Source organism: Cygnus olor, chromosome 17 (genome assembly GCF_009769625.2).
Source record: "Cygnus olor isolate bCygOlo1 chromosome 17, bCygOlo1.pri.v2, whole genome shotgun sequence".
In the NCBI taxonomy this organism is placed as follows: domain Eukaryota; kingdom Metazoa; phylum Chordata; class Aves; order Anseriformes; family Anatidae; genus Cygnus; species Cygnus olor.
The window spans coordinates 11,393,306-11,420,161 of NC_049185.1; the positions used below are offsets into that span (position 1 = coordinate 11,393,306).

A 26,856-nucleotide genomic window follows, 5' to 3' on the forward strand; every position below is an offset into this window, starting at 1 on the left:
CTCTCGTACCAGAGAACGTCTTGCACATCATGTGGCATGGATGCTACCGTGAACTGGAAACCACTGCAATTGTCTAGATAGCCCTGTGACCTCCTAGTGGGGTAAACAATACTTTTCCTCTTACACCTCCATCCCTCTTATTGGACAGAAAGAGAACAGGCGATGAAACCACCACCATCTCCGTAGCTGGCATGTTCCTTACTGGCCGTGTCCCCGGTTCTGCAGCTGGGCTTAGCCTGATTTATCATGGAAATAGCTGTGGTATAGCCCAGGTGATAAAGGGGGATCCCAGCAACCCAGAACTTGGTCCACAGGCAGAGCTAGATGCCCAAACCATGTCTCACAGGCAGGATGGGACTAGCCAAGTCTCTTTATGGCCAGTAGTACTGCTGGACCATTTCTGTGGCACGAGTCCTCACACAGGGAGATAATTGAACCACAGCTGTAAACTCTCCCTGGTCTTGAAACCAAAATTATCCACCTGCAACCTGTGGCTCTCAGCCTGCCACCTCAGCAAGCAGCGACTGAAACTGAGCTACCAGCGCTCACTGCTGTCGTACAGGTAAGACCAATAAAATACTGGAAAAAATAAATAAATTGCAAGAGCTCTTTGTTAACGCAGATTCCGGGGGGGGCACCTCCCGGCCCTTTGCAGCCCGGCGCTGCTGCCAGGCGTGCTGGGGGGGGGGCTCGTAGGGTGCTGGGCGGGGCTCGGGGGGTGCTCGGGGGGTGCCTGGGGGAGCCGGCCTGCCCGGGGGGACCCGTGTGGAAATTTGGGGGGGTCGGGGCGCTGCTGAGCCGCGCTGAGGCCGCCGGGGGGAGCTGTGGTGCCGCGGAGGCCCCGGGCCGGAGGCTCAGCGGCCTGTGGAGGCCTGCCGTGTGCTCCCCCTGCCTTGCTGCCGGCCGGCTGTGTTCTCCCACGGGTTGCTGTTGGCCTCAGGGATTGCCACAGCCACCTCCTCTCGATGCCCACAGCCGCAGGAGGCTGCCCGGAGGAGCACGGCGTGCCACGTCCCAGCTCTGTGAGGCCATGGCAGGAGAGAGCCCACCCCCAGCCAAGGGGTGCCTTCTGGCCCACAGCCTCCCCTGAGGGCTCGGTGTCCACAACATTTCCCCCCAGAGCCTCCACCAGCTCCTCTGAGGGCAGGTGAGCGATAGCACAGCCCTCCCCCCCCCCCCACCACCTGCACCCGCAGCAGGGTGTTTTTATGATCACGGTATAAATGCAGCCCGGGAGCTGTTCCCCAGCCCTCCCTCCAGCCCTATCCCACCTCCCCTGGCACCACGGGGCTGGGGGGGCTCAGACCTCTCTGGGAACCCCCCTGCAAGGAGCAGCCCCCACGTTACCCACACCTGTGCCCATGGGGCTGCCAGGTGCCTGCCTGCCCCGCCTGGTCCTGCTGGGTTAAAGCTTGGCAGGTGCAGGGTGTTGAGCCTTGGTTTGGGAACAAGTTTTTGTTTTGCTCCACGTGATGTGATTGTTCTGCTTCTCGCTCTTGCATCCAGGTTTGTTCCTGCACAAGCTGTGGCTCTGGTCCCCTGGGTGCAGGATTCACAGCAGCGATAAACTCCTCCAGCAATGAAGGGTGGTAAGCGATGGAAAGAGCTCCAGGGCTGCCTCTGTGCCCTCGGGTGGTTCCTCCTGCATTTTGTCTGCCTGGGAGGATAGCCAGGTTCCAGGTAACTGGCAGGGTTTGCATTAAGCTTCCCTAAAGCTCCTATATGTGTGTGTATAGTGTGTTTCTCATGGGGCAGAGTGGTGGTACCCTGTGACTGGACCCAGCTGTTGCCTCACCAGCACCCTCCTGAGTCACCCAGGCACCACCAGCGCTGCTGAACTGGGGAGCTGGGTGCTTCCCTGGGCACCCTTCCTTGGAAAGCGCAATGGGTGTCTTTGGGGCACAGTTACAGCCTGGATGCTGCTTTCCTGTCTGTGTTTTTTACTACTTTTTTTTTTTTTTAATTTAAAAAAAAAGTATGTAGGTAATGCAGTCACAATTATGGGGTGGCATTGTGTTGCAGGAGTGTGCTGTGGGGAAACCCACAGCCACTATATGGTTCTGAGCTTTATGGGTATGCAGCTGCCTGTGTGGGACTGCGGATCCCAAAGCCCAGGTAGGAGATGCCAGGAGGGGATTGAGGGGTTTGTGGAACCTGGTTTGTCTTACACTGAGCTACAACGAACCCCTCTGTCCAGGTGGGAAGTATCTGGAGGGAGGACAAACTGCTCGTGGGGTTTCGGAGCAGAGCCTGTGTTGCTTCTCCGTGGCTGGGCACTGTGGGATTTGCCCGCGCTCCCATGCTGCTTGGTTTTAATCCTGTTTTGGACAGGGATCTCTGCTGTGTCACACTGTGGTGCAACACTTGGGTCCTGGCCATGCCCGTGCGGCTTAAACCACCATTCCTCCTGCACGCGAGCTGGGGGTCCAGCCTGACCCCCTCTCTCCAGGCTGTCTTATGTGATCTGGCCTGGTTTGAGCCCTTTCTCAGTCCGACACTGAGCAGAAAGCATTTTTCCACTCTGTGCCGCAGTGCTGGCGCGAGCAGTGCCCGGCAGCCTCGGTCCCCAGCTGCCCTCTGCGCCTTGCCAGCGCAGCGCTCTGCACAGCCCTCTGCTGCCTTGGCTGCAGACTGGTGGTGCGGAGAGCTCTGTCGTGTCCCTTCCCCTGCTGCAAACAGAGGGGCAGAGCTGGGAGACCCCGGCATCGCCCCCAGCATGAGCTGTGCCGTGGGTACATCCTGCCTGCCGAGACCTGCTTCGAGGGTGTTACCATTGCAGAAAGCAAATAAGGGCTGCTGGGCTTTGCCAAAGAAGTCCCTGCTCCCAAGTGTGTGTTGGATGTCAGTGTTAAACCTCCCGGCGTTCACTGCCTTGTTTAAGTAGCATGACTGAACTTCTCTATTCCTCCTGATAGCAGGGACGCAGGAGCTTAACTTTACCGCCTCGCTAGTCACCAGAGACAGGGCTGGGCCATTTCTGGGAAAAAACACTTGTGCACGAGCTCCTCGACCCCGCACCGTCAGGAATTCTCCTGCCCTTTAAAACGGGAAGGAAAAAAACATGACATCCCCCCTGCTTTGAGCAGTTCCTTTTACCAAGGTGCCACCCTGCCCTGGTGGTGAGAGCCCCAGCCTTACCCCGTCGTGCAGCGGGGTGCTCCGCTGGGGATGCTCCATCCCTGCTGCCGTGGGTGTGGGGGTCCCTGTGGTGCTTCACACGTGGAACCCCAGCCAGGGTGAGCCGGTGCAGGGCTCATCCCAAGGGACCCATCCCAAGTCCCCATTTCCCCTTCCTATCTTGGTGTGTGTGCCCGTCAGGGAGGTGCCCCCAGGGACCAGTGACGTGCGGCCGGCGCGCAGCCAGGGCTCCCTGCGCTCGGTGGCTCCCTGGGAGCGCTCGTTTTCTGGAGCAAGAGAAACAATTCCTAAAAAGGAGCAGTCGGATGGAAAATTGATACCAAATGGTGATATCAGTCCCCTGAGAAATAAGGTTTGATCTCTCAGCCTGTGGTTCCTGGGGGTTAGGACACAAGCACACAATGCTATTTTGGAGGGATTTAAAAAAAAAAAAGTTTATTTTCTCCTTTTGTAAGTTCACAATTTTCCCAGACTTGAGCTGGCTTCAGATGTGATGCTGATGGCACAGGCTGCGCTTCGGGTGTCTGTGATGTCTGCAGGATGAGGAGGGTCTGCAGGGTTGTGCTTGGCCCTGGTCCTGTAGGGCCAGGGGATGACCCAGGCTGGCAATCCTTCCCATCTCCGCTGTGACAGCGGCCATGTGACTGCTGCTGAGCGCCATTTCTGGGGGTGTCTGGCTGCATGGTGTTGAGCTGAATTAATTTCATTATGTTTAATTACGTTGCTTGTGGCCGCACTGCTCTGTTTTATTTAAAAAACAACGCTGTGACCCAGCTGCTTTCTGCCTTTTCCATCTGAACCAGTTTCTGGACCAGTTTTTGTAGGAAAATGCCTGCTGAGCCACTGGTGCTGCTGCCAGGAGGCTTCCCCTTGTGCCCACAGCCCGCAGGGCCGTGGGTCGTGGTGTCCCGCTGCTCGCAGTGCTGAGCGCGGTGCTGGCAGTGGCCGGGGGGAGCTGAGCTTTGCAACTGAGCTTCCAGGGAAGGAATTTCCAGCAACTGCAAATCCCTTCCCCAAAGACAGCACTTCAAGGAATTACCCTCTCCCCCCTCGCTGGAGACTTCCTCTGCTTTTCCAAGTAAGCCTTTGGCTTGGGGCCATGTATGTGGAAACCGGAGCGGAGCAGATCCATGGGAACGTTGGGGGCTGGCGCCCGGTGCTGGCCAGGTTCACAGTGCACGGCTCTTATCTGCATCGAGTGCCCCGAGTCAAGATGCTGAGCTGCTCCCTCTTAGCTACGTCCCCTGTGAGCACTGTTTCCAGTGAGCTGAATACCACGAGGAGCAGCGAAGCCACCTTCAGTGCCAACAAAAATAAAGGGAGATTGGGATTTTTTTGGAGCACTGTTCTAGCAAATAGTTCCCAGTGTTGCTAGCTCCGTCCCCTGGCTTTGTCCTTCCAAACCAGGGCTGCTGTGGGTCCAGCTGTGCTGCGCATCCTGCAGCAGTGGAGGGAGACCACCTGTGGGACCCTGCCTGCAGAGAGCTGCCAAACAGCCCCGTGTTTGCTCTTCCCCCTTCTCTAGCAGCTGCTGTGTGTGCAGGACTCATTCCCATGGGGTGACTGGGGCAGGATGGCCTGTACCTTCACAGCCAACAGCCCTCTGCAGCCGGGCTCGGGGACCTCTTGGAGCTGGCACATGCACCGCAGGAGCCGGGAGGTTCTGCCTTTGCCAGGGGTTGAGCCTTGGCCCCATCTGCTCCCGCTGTACTGCTGCCAGCCCCGTGAGTGCTGCTCCAGCCTGGCCTCTGCCCTGCGGGGAGGGCTGGGGACTCTGGCTGCCCTCCCGAGCAGGCAATCAGGGGTGGAGGCTGGGATCTGTCCCCCCTCCCTGCCTAATCCCCCCTCGGTGCCCTGGCGGGCGCATCCCCACAGACATACCTTGTGGATTTTCTTTGCCTCGTAAATATTCCCCTGCCCTTCCCGGTGCCCCTGGCAAATAAATTATCTGAAGCTACGTTTCCCCATTTCAAAGCCTCGTGAAAGAAACCAGAGGGTTTAGCGGCCGCGGCTGGCTGGGGTTGTTCACATACCATCCACCCATTTGCATTTGATCTACTTCATCCTGCGTTAAGTAATCCTTGAAAGCCGCGGTCCGTCGGTCGGCTGCAGCCCCTCTGCGTGCCTGTAAATCACTGGGGCGTGTCACACATGGCTACGCGAGTGTGTCTGACCCCTTAATCCGAGCTGAAGCGTCCCCCTGCCCCAGAAAGAAACCGTCCTTCGTAACTCATAAATTGTGCAACTCCGTGCCCCGCGTGCAGCCGCACCACGGGCTCTCTCCCGTGTAATAAATCAGAGATTGTTCCTTTCTTCCCCATTGCCTCCACCCAAAGGTGGCTGTTGCTCAGCAGTGGCCTGACTTTAATTACTAGGTGCTGTTAATTGGCTTTCCGGGGAAGGTTTCAGTGTTTAAAGTGCCATGTGGCTCTGATCGATTCTTTCGGTGCCTCCTGTGTGTGAGCTCTGCCTCTGCTGGGCACGAGCCCTTGGCCAGGACCTGAGCTGAGTGTGCCGATGGTGTTTGCCCAGGAGGCTCCCAGGCACTTCCTCCTGCCCAGCTGGGGCCTCGCGAGCTCCCCTGCGTGCACAGGGGTGGATTTTAGCCTCTGAGAATGAATTCCAAGGGGCGATGCTGAAATAAAGCAGATGGGCTGATTGTGGAGGTCAGAGCAAGCGAAAGGGTGCCCTGCCAGGCATGCTGTGATGCAGACGTCCTGGCTGCTCCAGCAGCTGTCAGAAGCCCGAACGAACGAGGCAAGGTGCCCAAGGAGTGCGCGGGGATCTCATTTACCTGGTAATTAATGGAAATCGTGAAACAAATCAGCACGTGCTCCCTACGGAGATCTTTGCACTCCTGGTTTCAAATGGAAAACCAGGTAGGGACTGAGTGAGAGCAGCACGTGCTGCTGGCACGGTGGGGCAGGAGCTGGCCCCGCTGCCCCATCGCTTACCCAAGGGACCGCCTGGCTGAGGGGTGCCAGACGCCACCTCTCCCCAGCCGAGGTGTCCTGCTCGGAGGTGCAGAGGGGGAAGGAAGACGTAACAGCGAGCCCGTCGTCTCCCTCTGTGCCCGCTCGACCCAACACATCACCGCGGGCTTTCCTGCTCCAGCCCTCCTGCCACACCGTGCGGGCACCAGCCCCGGGCATTCGCTTTGTGCTTTGGAGAAACAAGGTGCCATGCTGCTTCTTGCAAGTGAATTAAGTTGGCTCGGTTTAAAGATAAAAAGGGCTGTTCTCTGACATTTTCCTCCTCCCAGAGCAGTGCTGCTCTGAAGGGAGCAGACGTGGTTCCTCTGGCTCAGGGCTTTAAGGACGAGAGCGCTGTGGTTCCCGTCTTGTTGTTTGTTATTCTCTGTGTGCAAAATGGTATTGAAGAACAAAATCTTGCAAACACTTAATGCCAATCGGAGCCGCTGACAGCCAGGCTCCAGCGGCTTGGAGCATGGGATGAGCCATTGCACAGCAGTGCCTGGGCTCTGGGTGCTTCTGGGGGAACCAACCCCAAAAAAGCAGAGGTGAGTGCGTAGCTCGCCTGTGGGTGCTCTCCTGCCAGTAGCTAGCGACTGACAGAATCCCTGAGGCATAAGGCTTATGATCCCTTGAGAAAAACTTCACCTGAATGTTAACTGTGTTCTGAGTTATAGTAAATGTCAAATCCCTTTTGAATCTTGCTAAAGTCTTGTTTAAAAATATGCAAACAACCTTTCTGTCTTTCTAAAAGAAAAACAAAACAAACACCTCCCTACTTCTGCAAATTTAAAACCAAAAATACCTTGCTCCTGGGTATAGATGCCCGGCCCTTTAGTGAGCACGAACTGGCGCAGTGATGGGAGGGCAGCGCTCGGATCCTGCCCCTGTGCCACAGCTCATCCAAGTGCCGTAGGAAAATCTCTCCTGGATACCCTAACAGGGTAAACTGCACGAGCTCTGTCTGAGGAATTGGTGGGCTCTTGCTCTCTCTTTGATATCGCTCACGTTATAATTAAGAGATAATGTCAATAGAATAAAACATTGTCTCAGGATAATGGTCTCCTGCTGCTACAGAAGTGTCAAGGCGAAGTCAAATCATTTATCAAAAATGAATGTTGAGGCAAGCCTGGGACGTTTGTTTTCACAGCAAGAGGCATTAATCCTGGGACAACAATATTCCGGCGCTGTTATTTCTCCTGCGCCCGGTGATTGATGCCGGAGCATCGCTGCCCGAGAGCCGCGGGTGCGGCTGAGCGATAGGCTCTTGGTGCAGCGCTATTGACCAGGTGGATTTGGACATGTCCAAATACATAACAGTAAATCGAGGAGCGGGGGATGATGAGGGTGCATGTCAGCAAGTCTGGTTTTTATTTCTAAAGCTGAGCAGTGCCGGGGCCTGCCGGGCTGTGTTTTGGTGCTGCGGCAGCCGTGGAGCCGTGCTCTTTCCTTTTCCCCAGCGCAGAGCCTGCCCCAGCCCCATCCACACACCCGAGGCAGAAGCTCACTTTGGGGCTTTTTGGGGGCCCTTCTGGCTGGGGTCTTGGCGCAGGGCTGAGCAGCTTTCTGGCAGTCGGCTTTATGCGTTTTTGAAGCACTGCTGGGTACAAATAACCCCAGTTTGCGTTAGGAGAAGCTGCAAGGTCACCACATGAAATTAAAGACACGTAGTGGCAATTAGACTTGAAACATGGTCCCAGGAGGGTGTACAAAACCCTTCCAGACTTTTTTTTTTTCCTCTGGGTTTGTTAGTGGAGAGAATTACACATCTAGCAAACATTTGGGCAGCAGAGGAACACAAGTGCTTTGTACCGTCTCCAAATGGCACGTGTTTTTCCGAGGCAGCCTCTGGTACCCCGTGCACAGAAGCTGCCTGCTTGCACAAGCACGTTGGGTCCTCAGGAGCCCCTGGCCCCACAGGCGACAGCCCCCTCCTGCAGTGTGCTCCATGGGTTGATGAGGCTGGACATGACCGACTTTATTTTATATACGGGAGAATTAATTGGAGCTGGGGTTGACTTCATTACCCAGTGCGAAATGGCTCCCCAGCACTGCGTCAGTCTCAGGGAGCCCGATGGGACCCGAGCCCCATGGAGGCAGTGTCCAGCCATGGGAGCTGCTCTGCTGGCACCTCCTCTCCTCTCCCTGCTCCCTTCATCCTCTGTGCCTTGTGCGGCTGCTCGCAGTGCATCGCCTTGAGATGCCGTCAGCAGCTTGGATGCAGGACAAGCTTTGGGGTGCACGGGGGCTGTCAGGCACAGGCTCCATCCTTGTGAAGCTCTGCGTGGTTCGAGTCTCCCCATGGAGCTTCTCCTTTCCTGAGGGCTCCCAGCCCCGTGTCCCACCACTTTGCAGGGCTGCCCAGAGCTGTGAGCAGCCAGGCAGGAGGAGAAACGCCCTGGATGGATGGATGATGCTCTGCACTGCTCCGTGCTGCGGGCTGGTGTGGCTGGGAGCTGGGCTTGGGATCTGGGAGGTGCTGGGGACACTAGGATCCCCTGAACCTGCCGGCTGCCAGTGTGGGTGCATTTCACACATCTGGCTTAAAAAATAATAATGAAAAAATAGGTTCCCAGATTTAGATGCCCAAATCCATGGGTCTGGCACCTTTGCAAGAGGATAGAGGAAACAGTGAGCTGGTTCCCAGCTGGGTTTGAGGGCACTGAGTCAGAGGCTTGTAACTACAATTATGCTTCCATGCAGCATGGGGCAGGATAACTGAAAAGCAGGGGAAGAAACTGTGTGTCTTGTGGGCTGTTGCTCGCCTTTCAGGCCAGAGAACTCCAGCTTGTTAGGAAAGGGACATTTTCCACCACCACCTTTCCACTTGCCCTCGGAAAGTGGGCACTCAGACCGTGCTCAAGTACAAGGTGGGCACTGGAGAGAAAACAGACCGACACCGTGGTCTGTAGCTGCCAACAGCAGCCTGAGGCACACGTAGTGGTGCTGGCAGCTGCAGCCGTGCGGTGATTTAGCCAGGAAATGATTCAGTCAAAACAAGGGATGCTCAAGGGCGTCCCGAGCCCCTGGTGCACTCTGTGCCGGGCATCAGAGAAACGCGATTGCTTGTCGGGGACGGTGTGTGCAGTCCCTCTCTGGCACCGACGTCTGCTCCTGCTGCAAACACCGATAAAGATGTCAAGCCAATGCATTTGGGGGAATAAATCACGGTGTTCTCTCCTGCCCAGAGCATCAAGGTGTCTCTTGGTGCGGCGTCAGGGATACTCTGCTGGCTCACTGCAGGGCCGCCCATCGCTGTGGCCTCGGGGCGGGTGTGGATGGGAGCCCCCAGCCCAGCGGCTCTGGGTGCAGGGTGCTGCTGTTGCCTGGTAGTGGTCAAAAAAAATAAAAAAATAAAAAGGTGGTAAACTTAAAATGATGGAGTGCTTTGGGCCAGACCTTTGCCGTCACTGTGAAGCAGCAAGCCCTGATTTAAACAGCCCCTTCAGCAACTGACCTACACCGAACAAATCCATTTACAGCGTCTTGTTTCTCCTCACTGTTTAACTACCAGAGTTCAGAGACGATTCCTTAAATGTTAATGGTGCAGGAATTTGGAAACTTTCCCAGAGTTGCTAAGGGAGCCGTGTAGGAATATGTCTGACTTGCTTATGCAGTTCAATTTCCTGCTGAACATCAGACACGCTGTTCTCGCCTACTGCTTTGTAATTAAAGTGCTGAAAGACCATCACTCTTTGGGGCTGGTCGGGCCCGGGTGAGGTCCGGCTGTGTGCAGGGTTTGGTGTTGTGTCTGCCCCGTGCCCTCCTCCCCCAGAGCGGGTTTTCCTCGGGGATTCGGCTGGCCACAAGCACGGTGCTGCTACCAGATGGTGTTGGCTGCGCCGTGGGCAGGGGGTTTGGTCACCGGGGCTGGGGTCTGCTTGCTTTAGGGTGTGTGCGTCCATCTCCCACGGCTTCCGTGCAGTGGGAAGAGACTTTTAATGGGATTTGAAATACGTGCCCTGAATCTGCATCTAGCCTGTGCCGCGTCTCCAGCGCCGCGAGCGGCGCCCATGGCTCTGCGACCAGGGTGAGGGGCAGGGCCCAGCTTCACCAGTTTGGCACGTGAAGGTCTCGTGTTGGCCTGGCTGCTGGGGTGAGGTTGGGCTCTCCCTGTGGGCATCGACACTTCTCGAGAGCCCTTTTCCAAAGGGCAGTGCGATCCTGACACTGTTCTGCAGCCCCTCCAGCCAGTGGTCCAGAGGGTGACCCCTATAGAGCTTGAGGAGGTTTTGGGGGCTCAGAAGTGCTCGGTTTTGGTACTTGGGGGTGATAGTCATGGGTATTTGAGGTGCATCAGGTGCATGGAGATGGGGAATGAACATCCAGCCTGGAAAAAAGCACAAGGCAAAGCGTAGGAAATGCGAAGCCCTTTGTCAAACCACAGCTACATGCCTACAGCAAAGGGGTGGCTGTGCTGAGACCTCCCACCCCGTCCCCTAAGCATCCTGCTAGGGTGCTGGCACAGCACGGCTGTGGTGGGACGGAGGTTTTCCTCCTTGGGACCGGCAAAGCTGGCTGTCGGTGCTTGCCGTGGACGTGGCTGGTGGAAACGAGGGCTTTGAAAGAAGCGGCAAGCGTGGAGCTGGCGCAGCCTTCCCCCTCCCTTTCGGCTCTAAACTTGGACCCGGCTCCTTCCACTGTCTCGTTGAGAACAAGTGCTTGGCCCAAGTTGCATGGCAAATTCTGACATTTTAAAAATTGATGCCTTTTTCTGCTCATAACTTAAGCTGCCTAGTTTATCAGGGACATATGGAAAGTTTATTACATTCTTATTATGGATCCAGCCAAGTGAGCTGACTAATGAATGCGATTTTATTTATTTATTTTTTTTTAAGCTAGGACTTGGCGTGAGAGACCTCCTTCTAAAGGCATTAGCTTTGGTTCAAGACATAAATCACGAGGAGTTTTCTCCTTCTGTACCAAGAGCTCAGCTCGATGAGAGCCGCAGCAGCGCGTGCGACCTGGGGATGGAAAGTGAGGCATGGGCAGCCAGCAGGGGCTGCAGAAATACAGCTGCGGACGAGGTGCCAGGAGGAGATTTTGGGTGCTGCGCCCTCAGAGCCGAGCACAGACCGGCTGCCGGGACAAATTGCACATATCCACAGGAAATTGTTGCTCTGTGGCTTAAAATCTCTGGGGCTTTGTTCTCAGGCACCAGGGGCGCAGCCGTCCCGTGGGGCAGGCGGGCTGTGGCTGGGTCCCCGCACAGCTTTTGGCGGCCGAGGGAAGCGTTAAACTCCTTCCAGGCTGCTCGGGGAGAGCTCAGCCTGGTGCCAGGTATGAGAGAGTGGAAACACAGCCTCACGCTGGCCGGCTGCCCAAGCCCGCTGCCTGGGGACACTCCTGGGCTTTGCAGCGGATGCACGGCTCCGGCATGGCTCCGGCACGGCCACCACCGCCCCCAGCAGCCCCTGCCCATCACCTTGGTGCCCATCCGTGCTCATCTCCAGAGGCCTTCACCACTCCCACAAAATATTTACTGGGTGTCACGGAGCCAAGGTGACTCCCAGCAGCGTCACCCAGGCAGTGGCTCTGCTCCCGCTGCCCTCGGTGGCCCAGTCTTGTCCCCAGACGGCCAGCAACGCCTGAGACCTTATTGGCCTTATTGCCTGGGAGAAAGCAAAACTTTCCCATGTTCCGTGGACGTCCTGGCGAAAGGCTCGACCTTGGGCTTTGTCCTCTCTAGCTTTGTCTTGGATCGTTTCAAGGCAGGAACAAGAAATAGCCACTTACGTGGCTCTGTTAGTATTTTTAGGTTGAAGGCAGCGTGTTTCTGTTCCGTCGCTGTGTTTGGGCTGTGCGTGGTGACAACGGCTGGGTGACAACGGCTGCCTGTGTCTGTCCCCTCCGGTGGGCCCCCAGTCCCTGCCAGGTGATCCACGGCTGCAAGCTTGTGTTTTTCCAAGCTGGTGCCCCTGTTTGACACTCGGCAGCACGAGCCATTTCTCTGGTTATTTGGAAGGGAGCACACGTTCCTTTGCAGGCTGGGTGTGCCCCTGTTCCCTCGGAGAACGCGGCTTCGGTGTGCAAACCACCGACTCCCTGCTCCCCTAAGCGTGGTCACCCAAAGCCCATCACCGGCTGATCCCCCCAGGGGGTCGTGCTCCCATCTCACCTCCAGCCCAGGATCCCACCCTCAGGGGTGCCATCGGCACGGTGCCTCCCTTTCCAGCACCGCCGTGCCCGGAGGATGCTCGGGGCCCCGAATCTCAGCAGCTCCGGGCAGTTCTGGCTTTCCCTTTACAGCAACCACACACGTCAGATTTGGGGTCGTTTGGCTCGTGGATTCGGTTGGTTCTAGCTGGAATTATCGTTGGGTTTTTACTACCTAAAATATCCGCCTGTATCTTCTCTCTGCTGTTCTGCAATTTATAGTGCCCGCTGGGATTATGACAACAGCGCTGCAGAATGCAAGTTTTTGGCTTGGCTCTTGCGGTTTTACTGCCTTGCCTTGCATAATGCGGAGCTCTTGGGGCCAGCTCCCATGCCGGTCCCGCTCTACAGCTGGCATTGCGTGGCTCGCTGAGTGTCTCCGTGCCACCTCATCTGGCGGCCGTTCCCCCACCTGCCCCTTACATCCCTCGCGCTCTGGCTTGCGTTTCTACCATCTATAGGCAAAATCTCTTCCTCTGACTCAGTACTTGGTGCTTTTCCCCCCCTTTGGTCTACAGACTTTGGCATAATGTCATCCTGCCGTTAGCGTGTGGGGTACCACATGTGGGACGCATCTGGAGAGAGGATTTTCCCTCTAACACGCTGGGGACAAGCCTTTGCGGCTTCCTCCTCCCGTCCATGCGCCCCGCTTTGGTGTGACGCAGGTGTACCTCCCTGGGGAGTCTGCCAGATCCCCTCTCCTCTCGGCTCTGCTTCTTCCCCTGGTTCCTTTGCAGACCAGGCTCACTGGCCCCGAGCACTTCTGCAGGTTTTGAGCCAGGGAGGCGTTTTACACCAGCTCTGCACCTTTCTCCTTATGGTTACACCCACCAAGTCCTGGCTAAGTGCGAGGTTGCTCTGCTCTGTTCCTTGTCCCTGTTCCTCACTGACAACAGATTAGTGCATCTCCTAACATTGGATCACCCCAACAGCAGCCATCTGGTGCTCTTTAACAATACAAAGACCTATTGTTTGCTCAGGAATCCTTCTTCTGGCAAGGTACCTCTGCTTCTGGAGCGCTCGGCGGGTTTTGCTGGGGTCCTTCTGCTCTGCTGGCAAGTGCAGGTGCCTTTGGAGCAGCCGTGCTCCCTGACAGAGGCACTGCTCGGGCTTCGCTTTCCTCTTTTGCCTCTCCTGATTGCAACCCTGAAGTTTCCCACGGTGACCCTGCACTGAAAAGCGTCCCCACCTTTTGGCAGGGACGGGACCTGGGGTCGTCTTCGTGGGAGAAACATTCTGAGATTTGGGTTTCCATCCTGCCCAGCATCAAATCCCTTAGTGTCCTTCAGCATCAAACCCTCCCTCAGAGCCAGGGCCGTGGCCAAAATGCCATGTCCCTGTACAGAAAGGAGAGCAAGGGGTTAAAAGCAGAGGACGGGGATGCCAGCTGGGACACTGCTGCATGACAAATGCGGCTTTTGCATTTCGCTCTGCAAATGAGCCCAGAGCCACCCTAATTTCGGAGAGAGCCGCCTCTGAACCAGCAGTGACTCAGAGGAATTTATCCGGCGCGCGGGGAGGCTCCGTCCTGCAGGCTGCGGCAGCCGCTTGCAGGTTTAATTTGTAAATGCTGACACATGGCATTTCCTCGCCGTCGCGTTGCGAAGGGCGGCGTGTCTGTCGGCACTTCCAATTTGTCACTGTCAGCACCGGCCTCGTATCTTGCTCGTCTCTGAAATGTCTTCTGATCGGCGCCGTGGAAGTTATTGGCACGCAATTTATCATTTAATATTACCAGAAGGGTTTCTTCTACAAACAGCCCCCGAATGATTATCCAGATTATATTGGGTAGTTCTTCCCTTCACCTGCTAGCATCTCTCTTGGCTTGTTTTTGGTGCCCTGCCTGAGCTAGTGCTCGATGCTGTCGTGCAGAGGAGAAAAACTGCCCTTGATGCGGCGCCTCCTTCGCCGAAAACCCTGACAAACCCTGAGCAGCCAGCGCTGCCTGCACGCAGGTTTTGCAGAAGGAGAAGCTGCGTTCGGGGCTCCTTCAGGGCTGCACCTTCCCGTTCGCATCTCTGGCAGCCAGGGAAATGCCTCCCCACGCCGTGCTGGGGGGTGCATGGGGGCGAGCAGGGTGCCTGCACCCCCAGACCCACGGGGTGCAAGGAGGGGCTGTGCCTTTCCTCCCTGACTCTAAAACCCCTTCCTGCAGCCCCGGCACACCTGGGGGCAGTGGCAGTGCCTCCCCCTGCCCGTGGCTTTTGCCACAGCACGGTGCTGCAAATACCCCGGGGTATCCTGCTGCCTCCCCGGCTGTGCCCCGCGGTCGGCAGAGCCCGGCTGGTGCCCTGACTCACAACGGGCAGCTTTTCTCGGAAGCTCGCTCACGGTTTTATAGCTCTGCTTTGTTGGAGACATTAAAGCCATTTGGTTGTTGTGGCTGTTTTATGAGCCGGGCTTCAAAGGACGCAGCTCCGCAGGCTGGGCCAAGCCCTGCCCGTACCTCGTGGGGAGCTGTGGAAAAACCCTTCCTTGCAGAGCCTGCTCCGCAGCCAGGCTGTTCCTCCGATAGGTTGATCGAAATGCCTGATTTCTGGGGCGGAATGCCATAAAACAAGGTCATCGGTGCCTGTGGTCATCGTCACCTTCCTTGGCTGGAGCCCAGGGAAGTGCAGGCTGTGCGAGCAGCCAGGAGGTCGGTGCCAGGCTCTCCGTCCTGCCCCACGTCCCACCCCCGCGGCGTTTTGGCTCTTTGGGTGAGGGGTCTCTGGGGTCCGGCCGGTACCCGTGCCACGCTGGTCCTTGGCGTCTCCTCCAGGCTGGTCCTCCGTGTCACAGCTCGGATGATGGCTGTCCCTGTCCCCGCAGAGTAGCAAGCTGCCCCCGAGCTTCCTAAAGCAGATTCTTCCCGAAAAATCCCCACCAGCAGCGCTTCCTGCTGCAGGTGGCGGCGAAGACCTTGCCCTGGCAGGTTTTCTGAAGGGACTTTTTGGCCCTTCCTTTATGGTGCAGCTTGTTGGCACCGACAAGCCCCCAGCCCCCTAGCAGAGCCCCCCGATTTGGGGTCACGGAGCGATTTGAGTGCCCACGTTCTCTGATTGCCAAAAGCAAGCACCAGGCACGGGGGGGCTTCCTGGGAGGTGAGGGTCCCAGCTCCGTGCCCTGGTGTCACTGCTCTTCCCCGAGCTCTGCATCGGCTCCTCTGCACCAGGAAATTCTGTAAGTGTCTGAGAAGACCCCGAGGCTGGATAAAAGTTCAGCTGGTGATTCATTTCCTTCCTCTTCAGGGATAGGCTAATTTGAGAGTATGCGCTGCACATTAATTACCTTCCTTGCCATGGTTTCCTATCCAGGCATCCTTTCCCAGATGACTTTCTGCTCGCTCAGGTCCAAGGCCATAAAAGCTCCCCTATTAGGAAAGGAAATATTTTACATCAGGTTTATACTGTATGCCTGAGGTCATCAGAAGTACAGATCGAGTGGCAGAAATACACACTGCGCTCTCTCTTTCCAGCATGAAAAATGAATCAATAACTCATTGATTTAAATTAAAATGTCTTCCTTGCAAAATGCCTCTGAGCACTAATATTTGCAGCCCCGTCTTTTGTGATTGCCATTGGAAAGCTGCTGCCCCTGCAGGCACGGAGTCGGGGCTGTCAGCGGGCAGGATCCATCCCCGTTAATGGTGTGCGATTGCTGACGCCCAGAAACCCACGCTCCCTTCCCCGGGAAGGATGCAACAAGGTGAACTTTTGGAAATCGCCTCTCCTGGCACGTGAATTATGCAGCCAACACGCGGCGGTCAATATATCAGGTTTCTTCGCAAGGTAATTAAGGATAAACGCGGGAATTCAGGCAGAACCGCTGCCTGGCGTGGGAGGCGAACGTGACCCCATGGAGCTGGTGCTTCGACAGGGAGACCACCGGCCGTGGTGGGGTGCTGGGCTCAGCCCTGTCCCCCTTATAATGCCCAGCACCACCGGTCCCCAGCCGCTACTCACGCTGCCGGCACCGGGACGGCGCCTCGCGACGTGCTGACTTGCACCTTGGAGCGCCGAGCGTCCCGCGATGCCCAGAGCTCTTCTTTCGAGCTAATTAAAAAGTGGCTGTATTAGCGAACACATTTATGGTCATTAGCAAACAGTCAGCTCACTAATTTTAAAGATTTATGGTGCTGGCAGCAGGTAAATTATAGTCTTTGGAGAGTTTTCTCGCAAATGATCTGAAAGCAAGGTTTGCTCTCGCCTCAGGGAAACATAAAGGAAATGCATTTAATGACCGCAAAACGTATGTGCTGATGGTCTCAGTAAGATAGTTAATGTGTGCTCGCAGTTTTAGCGGTCGGGGAAGTCCGGCAGCGAGCCCGTTGTGTGTCCCCTCCACCGTCGGTGGCTTTGCTCAGGGACCCGCTGCCTGCAGGCAGCTTCTGGGGCCCGGGGAGGGATTTCCTCCTCTCACCTGCTGGAAGGATCCAGCCAGGGAAAAGCTGCGATGTATTAGAAGTAAGTGTGTGACTGTTGTTTCCCAGATTTGGTTATAAAAACCTGCTAGTCTCCAACTGTGACACGTATTATGGTCTCAGTTTCACAGTTAGAATAATGTTTAGCTTGGCAACGAAAGCTCCAAGCGTGCTTGTAGAGGAAAAGACACTTGCTGCACTCACTAGGAATTGCTTTCGGCTGCTCTGGGCTTTATTCCCCCCCTTCACCTGCTCTGGCAGGTCCCTGCAGCATCGCCTGGCCTTTAGCTGCTGCTGCTTTGGGGTGTGCATTGCATGTGCTTGGGGCAGCTTCGCACGGCGGTGTGTGCAGCAGGGAGAGCAAAGCCCCCTCCGAGGGCTATCGTCGCTGCGGCTCACTGTTAATTAGAGGATACGCTTACGGCATTAAGGTCTCCCTGACCTCCTTTCCCTTTCAGGCAGCAGCGATGCTCTCGGCTCGATAAACGCTCTGGACGGAGCGCTGGAGGCTGGAGGAGGGCAACGTGCCGCGGTGCCACGCAGGGCAAGGGGCCTGCAGGACCCCGTGGAGCCGTGGTTCTTCCTCCCCTCACCACGGAGGGGCTTCATGGGGCTGGGTGTGTGCCCGGCTCCGGCAGATTCCTAAATAACCCAGTCACTCTCCGGGGAGGATGTCCCCAAGGAGGCGGCTCGTCCTCACTGCCGAGGGCTCAGCGTGCCTTTATTTTGGGGCGTCGGATTTATGATGTCTCGCAGCAGGTCTGCATTTTGGCAGAGGTCTTGGGCACCCCAGACGTTGGTGGGGGTTCACGAGGCACAGGGCCACAGTCCTGACAGCACAGGGAGCTGTGGATTCGCTGCCTGCTGTGTTTTATACGGCGCCTGTTCATCTCGAGCCTCAAACAAGGCTTTCCTGGATTTAGATAACTTGCCTGTGCCTCTCTGCCTCCTTCTCCTTCTCTCTCCATAAATGCTGACAGTGGATTTCTGCCATGCCTCAAAACCTGTTCGAATAAAGACATTAAAGGGAGCAAATTATTTAAGAGCTGGGAGCATGGGTGGGAGAGGCGGCAGAAGGCCAGATCCGTGCTTTTTGGCCATTAAGCTGCATATCATGCTTAATATAGCAGGTGATAGCTTAAACCTCCCCGCAAGCTCAGGGCAAGAGCCAAGAAATAGGGAAACTGGTTCTTGTCAAGGCCGACTTGCTCTTACGGGATCGTTCCCTCTGAGCACATCCCTCCAGACGTGTGGCTGCGGGGGCAGTCGCTGCCCCACGGGGGAAACGTCCCCGCAGCAAGTGGCAGCCTCCAGGCAGATGCTGCTTCTCGCACACCTCTGGGGCTGCCTGCAGGTTTCTGATCGGGTTTCAGGGGGGTTGTAAGAGCAGCCAGCTGGCTGTGTGCCCTTGCTGGAGGGGCTGGGCCAGGCCTGGGTGGGCTTCAGCATGGGCAGGGTGGTGGGGAGGAACAGGGCTCTGCAACCGCCTCATGGCCCGTGGGCAAGTCCCGCCTCGCTCTGTCTTCAGGCCCCGTTTGCATTTTTGCTGCTAAAGCAATCGTAAAAGCTTCAGCACAAGAATGTTTGCGCGTGCAGGTACACGCAGGCGGGCTTTTTCCACGGCCGGTCCTGCGAACAGCGACGGGACTGAGGTGGCCTGGCACCGTGGGCTGCGCGGCGCTCCTCGTACCGCCGTGTCAACACATTTCCTACGACCGTAATTCCCCGTGGGGTTGCACCGAGGTGCCGAGGGTTCTTAAACTGTTCTCTTCCCAACACTTCTGTGCTGGCTTTTTCCTTCTTCAGAGCACGTTCCTCACATGGGGGCCGTGCCTCGTGGTCCCCAGGACGCCCTGGTGTAAATGCGAGGTCCTTCGCACGCCCATCCAGCGGGGGATGTCAAGGCAGTTGCTCTGCACTGCTCGCTCTCACATTTGCAGCCTTTCGGGAGGCTCACTTTCAGCATTAACAGGTTTTAAAGATTTTCTTTGGCTGCTCTCTTTTTTGGTGGTTCACGAAGCGAGGGGCTGGGGGCAGCGAGAGCTGACAGCTCCTGGCGGCGGTGCTGGGGCGAGGAGCAGCCCCCGAGGCACCGGCAGGAATTTCCTCTGCGCAGCCCAGAGCAGGGGCTGGCCCCTCTGCTTTTCAAATCATTTTAGTGTGGAAACGACCTAAAATTCACAATCCCACAAGGCAGAGCGTGGGGGAAAGGAGTGAGGGGGCTGTTCGTGCTGGTGCCAAGAGGCCCCGGTGAGAGGCGGCCTCCCCGCAGACTGGGGCAGGATCTGGCCCAGCGCTGCCCTGCGCAGTGCTCCTGAGCCGGAGTCTCCTCTTTTCTCTCTCTTCCTTTTTCCCTTTCTGTGCCTTCCCTTCAAATCGTCAGTCATTTCTGCGGGGCCTTAATCTTCGTTTCTGTCCTTGCAGAAGACATAATCGCTCCGGCGTTAGGGCAAGAACATTGCCTTCTGCTTCCAGCACTCGCCGTCCCCGCAGAGCCCCCTTGGTGGATGTTGCTGCAGCAATAGCCTTGCTTTTGCTTTTGTAATTTCCTCAGATTTTCCAGTGCTGAGCTAGGAACAGGGGGGCTGCTCTGAGGTATGGGTTGGGCCCATCCTGTTCCCCAAACAACGCATGCCTGTGGGGTAGTGCCAGCGGTCTCCATCTCCAACGGGAGCCAAACCCCCTGGGGATGTGCTGCCAGGGGCGCTGAGCTGCTGTTCGGTACTTCATGTTAATGCCTGACCTCAGTCCAAGAGCAACAACCGGCTTCTCCCCAGAATGATGCTCCTAAATCGAGCTTTATCTCCCCTCTGTGCATCGCCCTGCAGGATTTACTCTGAACCCACAGGTGGGGGCTGAGCCTCTCAGTGAGCCGCCCGGCTCCTGCCTCTGCTTTCCGATCATTTTAATTCTGTAGCAGCGGCGTCCCTGTCTATTAGCTTAACGTGTCACACGTGTGACACCCGTGGTGCTGATTAAATTAAAGAACGGTTTCTGCTAAAACTGAGATGTGATTACGTGCCTTAATCCCTTTTTCCCCACCAGCGGAGATGTTACCGGGAGGGCGCTCGGTGCTCTCCCGCGGCGTGGGGCTTTGCTCCGTGCACGGTGTGAGCGCCTGAGGGATTAGGGCAAAAAGAGAGATGTGGCACAGCTTGGTTAGTCAAGGAAAAGGAACGTTTCCTCCCAAGACTGGAGAGTCCCACTTTATTCTTGTCTCTAAGTCTCCAACTTAAAAGATTTTGCTCATTTGTCTCTTTAAAATAGGTGATCGTGTAGGAAGTATTTTCACTCCCATCGCGTTTTGCTGCATTAAATAAAGGTCAGCTCTGACTCGCAGCCCCCCACATCCTTCTTCGGGTTCATTTTCCCGTTAAACCCCTGGTGGTTTGGGACATTTCAGGGCTCTGGCTGGGGCCCTCACCTTGTCCTGCTCCCGAGGGGGACAGCACAGCGTGGGATGCTCCAGCAGCCAGCAGGCCTGGGGCTTGGCTTGGTGCTCTGCCCGCAGGGGAATTTCTCCTGCCTGGCTGTGGAGCTGCAGCGGGGGCTTTTCAGGCACTTTGCGAGCTCCTGTTAAAAGGTGCCGTCAAAATGACAAATGTTATTTCCTCGGTCTGGCCCCACCTGTGACTCATCCATCTCTATCACGGCAGAGAGCCAGAGTGAGTTATGGGAAGCCCTCGTAAGCCTCAGGAGAATTTTATTCCTAATTTTGGGGGCGTTTTTGCTCACTGGGGGGATCTAGCAGAGGGTTCTCATGGAAAAATAGTTTAATGCTAATATAGTGCAGCATTTCACGGAACGGTTGAGGATGGGAGGGACCTCTGGAGGTCATATGCTTGAGCAGGGTCCCCCAGGGCACGTGGCCCAGCACCGGGTCCAGGCAGCTTTCGGATGTCTTGAGGGAAGGAGACTGCCCAACCTCTGGGCTGGTGCTCACTCACCCACACAGTAAAGAAGCTTTTTTTCCTCGCATTCAGACGGAGCTTCCTGTGGTGCAGCTCGTGCCCGTTGCCTCATCCTATTGCTGGGCACCACTGAGAAGAGTCTGGCCCCATGCTCTTGTTGCCCTCCTTTCAGAAACTCTTACACATTGATCAGATCCCTCCTGAACCTTCTGTTCTCTGGGCTGAGCAGGCCTGGAAATATTTTTCACTTCAAAGCACCTATCAAAGGCACAAGTTTAGAAGCCAAAAACGACTTTATCTGACCACTGAACCTTGTCGATGCATTATCTATTTGCAGCTAGCAGCCAGCTTTGAGCGGGCTTCCCACCAGGGTGGCTGTTTCCATCCCCGGTCAGGGAATGAGATGACCAGCTTTAAAAAAAGCTAATAAAAAGTCAATATTTAGCTTGGCGTAAAGAATTGAAGCCTCTTCCTTGTGTGAAACTGCTCGATCCCCAGGATGCTGCTGACCTCGGGGGGGTTATTTTCGGACTGTCTGATTGCTAGGCTACCTCCCACCAGAGAGGGATGGGGCCAGAAAATGGGATCTGCCCCCAGCACATTGCTGGGCTGGTTAAGGGCTGTTTGCGTTGCTCAGACACAGAGAAAAACCTTCCTGAAGCTCTTGTATTGGGGAGGAAGAGAGGAAAGAGCTGCTGTGAGGGTGGCGCTGGTGCCTCGCATGGGATGGTGTCGGGGCTGCCCCTCGCTGGGTTTTTTTGGCTCCAGGGGTGGCAGCGGGTGCTCTGGGGGCCGTAGTGCAGCCCCGCTCTCCTTCACACTGCTCAGGCCCTTTAGTTACCTATGTGATGGGTTTGGAGTGTTTCTCTTTAATTTATGAAGTTGACGTGAAAGGGTATTGAATTAAAGCAGGGATTTGCCAAATCGGAGCGCCTTGCTGAAAGCTCGAAATGAGTTCTTGCTTTTGCCTACCTATTAGAAAGAAATATTATTGTTTGCTGCAGAGAAGGGGGGAAAAAATCTATACGTTTCTGGTTTTAAGCTGAAATGAGAAAATAAAATATTCCTCCATGCTGCTGGTGCTGGCGGGAGCCGTTCGCTCAAGCCCCATTTGCTGCTTCCTCTCCTGCCGTGCAGCAATCTGGCGGGGGACACGTGCGTGGCGAGGGGGGGAGAGCCCGTGGGTACAAAGCCACCCCTAGGGACACGCCGCTGCCCCACGCTGCTGCTGTGGGTTACCCACCGCTGGCGCCGTTTTCCATGCGAAGCGGAGGGAGGATGGAAATCCTGGTGGAGAAACCCTCTCCGTGTGCCCCCGGGGACGCTGGCACGCCTCAGCACCCCGCGTTTAGCGTCAGAGCCCGCTCAGGCTAAATAAGAGCCCTTTTATAGGAAATGGGAAAAGTTAAACATATTGGTTGGGTTTACAAGTCGTCGTTAAATATTTGCTGCTGGGAGGCGGTGGGGTCCCACCCGCTCTCCAGCCTGCTGTCAAGTCTGTTTGAAGGGACGTAAATAACCCCGGGGGGTCTCCACGGCCCCAGGGGCACAGCCCTCACTGGGTTCCTGGCCTGTCCCCTCTGTCCTGCTGTCCCCTCTGTCCCCCCAGTGCCCCCCACCCCAGTGTACATCTCACCCCCAGCGGGCAGCAGCGGGGGTCTGGCCCCGTTCCTGCCTCCCCAGCACCGCCTGATAAAGCAATAACTCAGCTTTATTGATTATGTCAAAGGCAGTAATTCAAGAAAGCTATTTAAATTCACAAGAGGAAGCTATCACAATTATAAGTGTCTGCAGCAGATTATTAATCATTTTTGTTATGGCTATCAAGCCACGAGACAGACATTTTCTGTAAGGCTTACGTGAGAGCGTGCTTTTCAGTAATGACTTGGGTTTTGCTTGCTTATTGGTTCGTAATGTGGAATAAAAAATAAGCAAACTGCTCTTTATATAAATCATGTTGCATAAGGCTTTATAGGATATTGCTATAGGAGTGTATGAACTTCCAGGAGTTTAGATTCAGTTGCTGTTTAATCCAAGCAAATCCCGGCGCTAGCTCCCTACTCCCTTTTCCTCTATTTCTTCAGCATTATTCCTGCAATAACACTGCTTTTTGTGGCATGAAGTATTTGCCCATGCTTAAGCACTAAAGAAAGGCTAAACACAGAGCGCTTGGTGGGGACGATGCTCTTGGAAGGGGCTCCTGAGCCAGGCTTTTGCCGGGGAAGTGCTGCGGGTCCGGATAGGGCCATTCCTGGGGCTGGGATGGTTTTGGGGGATGGATATGGCCATTCAGCTCTCCTGTGAATATCTGGCTATTCCCGTGATGAAACTGGGCTTTTACAGCACACCTGTAAATTACTGCTTCCCCTTGGTTACCAGCGAGAGCCCGGAGCTGATAGCACGGGCAGGTTAAAGCCGGGAGCCTTGGCTGGGAGCCAGTCCCCATTTATGCGGTGGACAGTTCTCTCCCCAGAAAGGCAGTTAAGCAGAACATTTCTCTATAAAAAGCAGCAAAAGAGATCAGAGCAGCAATCCCTCTCCTTTTCCATCTCCTTTGCTTAGTGACCTAGAACTAAATGTTTCATTATTAGAAGGAAACATATATATATATATGTATATAAAATATATATTCGCGGCAGGTCTTTGGTGCAGGGTTCTGGGAGGGCTGTTCTCTACAGCGAGATGAGGTGGTGCTCGTGTGGGTCACCTGCTGAAGAGGATAAGGGGCCTGAGCACCCTCTCCAGCAGACCAAGCTCACCCCATAAGCACGCCGATGGCTCCCCACATTCAGCTGCTCCCCACGAAACCGGGGCTTTGGAGCAGCAGCTTTGGTCTGGGAGGGCACGGGGCTGGCTGGGCTCCGCAGCCAGGTGGGATGGGGTCCCCACGGGATGATATACGGGGCCAGCCCTGGTCCCTGATGGGCTTCTGATGAGAGCCTGGGCTGCAGTCACTGATCTCCTGTAAGGCCAGGACAGTGGGGTGATGCAGGGAGGGTGCCCCAGCTCCACGGGGCGGTCGGGGGGATGCAGACCCCATGGCAATGGGGTGAGCTGGCCCGAGCTGGGGAACCTAATGTTCTCCGAAATGCAGGAGCGTGCTGCCTTGGCACAACCCTTTTTTCTCCTCAAACTTGTGCTGGTTTTGATTAAAATCCTCATCAAACGTTTATTTTGCCTGAAAGGAAGCTTTTGTTCTCATTCCGGGACCTTTCGGTTATAAAAACTTCAGCAGAAAGCACTTAATTAAAAATGTATTTTTCCTGCTCTGTACATCGGGAGGTTATTTCAAGTCACACAAGTGCCGGGGAGCATAATTGGGTGTCTAAGGCAGTAGCAAAGCCTGGATGGGCAACCTGTGCAGGGCTGGGAGGGATGGCCCCCCCAGGGACCCCAAAACCAGCTCCGGACAGCACTTTTGGGGTTTCACTCGGAGGAACAGAGCCATTCACAACACGGTCATGTCATGGAGGGCTCTCCCTGGAGATACGCGTCCTCACCTCCATGCGTGCAATTCCTCCCGGCCTCCTTCACCCACCGCCTCCAACGCAGCCGCCCGGCTTGCAGCGCCGCGCTCCCTTTTCTTTCTTTCCCCTACCATTTTTCCAAGAAAGCCTTTCCCCTGGCAAGCAGCGTGCCGCAGGCCAGCAGAGCCGAGCGGGAGGTTCCCAAAAGGCGCTGCCCGAGCGGCGTTCGGTTCTCACGCCGGGTGAAAAATGGACGCGATGCATTATTCACGGTGCTGCCGGTGCCGGGCTGCAGCGGGATGGAGAGGGGCGGCAGCCTCGGGGGACGTGCCGGAGGGAAAGTGCCGTTCGGCTGGTGATGGATGTAGTTTTCCTTCCTTAAATGTAAATGTCTCTTAAAAAATGCACTCGCTTTACCGCGGCTTATGTTTCAGTCATCTGGCGCTTCTTTCTCCGTCCTTTTACACCTTTTAGCATGGAGAGGGACCGGTTGTGCAGCACAGATGGGAGGGAAGCCAGGCGGCAAAAGCGTGGTAATTTCCCCTTTCCTTGTGTAACGTTTGTGAAAGCAATAGTCTGAGCCTACGCGCGGCAAGCAAACATCTCGGCGCTGATGGATGCTGCCATTTCGCCGCGCGTCGCTTTGATCATATTTTTATTCACGCTACGCACGCTCTTCCTTCCATTAGCACCCAAGTGTTCAGGTCTCAATTTCACATAGATTTTGCTGTGCAGTAGTACCGGCACATCTGAGCCACGAAGACAGAGTTCCCACGGGGATGGTGCTGCCGGCACCGAGGGCGAGTGGGGAAGAGCCCAGGGCAGGGCGCGTGCTGGGGAGGAGGCGATGGAGCTGGACGTCGGGCAGGAGCTGCGCTGAGCGCCGCCGAGGCACCGGCTGCACTTTTCTCTCTTTCATTTCATGCGAGACGAGACGAGGACTAAGCGCGGTGTGCGTTACTGCTGCACCAGTTCTCGAGACGTTAAAAAAAAAAAAAAAGGCTGCAAACAACCCCCGAACAGTCTGTTCGAGATGGAAATCTAGCGACTTGCTTAATACGACCTTTTTGGCTGCGGGGAGGGGAAGGCGGGGTTGTGCTTCTCGGAGAGAAATCCCGGAGAGCTGCAGGTGGTGAGTGCTCCTGGAGAGCAACAAGCCCGGGCCCTTCCTCCTCTTGGGCAGCGAGGCCAAAGATCTGAAGGGCATGGGCTTGGGTGAGGGCAGGGGCAGGGGTTGGAGACAGGGACTATGAGCTGCCAGGGAAAAATGGGAGACGATCAGAAACGTCTTCTGTCCTGTGGGATTTCTTGAAGACGTTTTTCTTCCCCTGCTTTTTGCTATCAGCTGGCTCTCGAGGTCTGCCTTCCAGCAAGGCGTCCCTGTAGCCACAGCCCGTCTCCAAGCCTGCAGAAAGCAGGCTTCTCTGCAACGTGGGCGAGCTAATTGTGTCAGCATGAGGACCAAAACTGCAGGGATTTACCCCAAGCACTGGCCCCAACCTGGCATTTTTTTGGCTCTCCTGGGGCTGCAACAGCATTGCAGGCAGCAGGAGCGACCTGCCCGGAGCCCTCGGGGAGCCGCCTGCCCCAAGCCAGCCCTGCCCCGGGAGCGAGGGCTTGGATCCGGCCACCACCGCCTGCGTGCGTCCGTGGGGCTGCCCCGTGCTCGCCGCTTGGGAACCCGCCGGGGTAATTCATTGCAGGGCCATTGTGCTGCTGTGGCAGGCCCTGATTTATAGGCCAGGGAACAGCTTCTGGTTCAAAGTGCACATCCGCCGTGTTAATGCTCCATGATCTTTACCCCCTTGAGGAAACGGCAGAGAAAGAGGAGATTATCGCCACCAGACTGGGCTCCTGGTATTACCATGATAAAGCCGGCACAAAGGAGGAGGGAGCTGTGCCTGCGGAGCAGCTGCCCCTGCGCACCCTGCAGAGCCTGCCTGTTGCTTCCCTGTGGTCGGTGAGAGGCTGTCAGCCGCATGGTTCCTGGGCCCGCTGCTCCTCGGGGCCATTTTTCATTTTTTAAATTTTTTTATTCCCCTTTGGTCTATTAACTGCGCTGCTAAAAGTCACTTTAGGACACGAGTGAGATGAGGCAGGCTGGCAGCAGTGGGGAGAGCTGGTGGTCACCTGGCTCTGTCTGGGCTGCAGGTTTCCAAATTCCTCTGAGTTTCTCCAGATTCCTTCAAATTCCTCCAAATTCCTCCAAATTCCTCTTCTCATCCTGGTCTCAAAGGGGCAGCTTAGTGCTCAGCTGCCTTGTGGCATCCAGTGGTGCCGTGCGGGTCCCCACTCGCATGGGGCAAGTCATGAGCTTTGCAAGGAGCCCAGCATCGACCTTTTTGGCCGAGCTGGGTGCTGGAGATGAACCCCTCTCTGCATGGGAATCGCACCCAGGACCCCCTGCACCGCTCCTCACGCGTGGTTCCCTCGGTGTATTTATCAGGATCAGCAAGGATCCCCTGCAGGACGGAGCCTCGGTGGGGAGCAGCGATGCTTGCTGCTCCTGGCATCGTCAGGGCCACGACATGGGCCCGTGGCAGGGACATACACTGGGCTAGGGGTGCCATGGGTTTGTAATTTGGGGTAATTTCCTCTTTATCTGCCTGTCCCTCAGGAGGCAGCCCCCTGGGCTGGCGTCGCCCTGACCCGTGCTGGTCCCGCAGCGCTGGCAGCAGCAATGTGTCCCTGGTGCCCGCAGCAGGGAGCAGCTCCTGCTCTCCTCGGGGGCTGCTAGGTGTTAGCCTAATGCTAATAATTAATACGGCCGTGTCTGTAATCCCGTGCAGGGAGAGCTGAAGCGTTCCCCA

General features: G+C 56.0%; 1 long non-coding RNA gene across 2 annotated transcripts in view; it reads left to right on the forward strand.

Annotated features, from left to right (window-relative positions):
- The first annotated feature begins 878 nt into the window (after nucleotides 1-878).
- The window catches only part of LOC121079554, a 51,768-nt gene continuing 25,790 nt past the window's right edge, over nucleotides 879-26,856 (forward strand). For both annotated transcript variants that reach the window (XR_005825081.1, XR_005825080.1), the window contains exons 1-2: nucleotides 879-1,147; nucleotides 1,507-1,680. This is a non-coding gene — a long non-coding RNA (uncharacterized LOC121079554). The remainder of the gene's footprint in view (nucleotides 1,148-1,506; nucleotides 1,681-26,856) is intronic.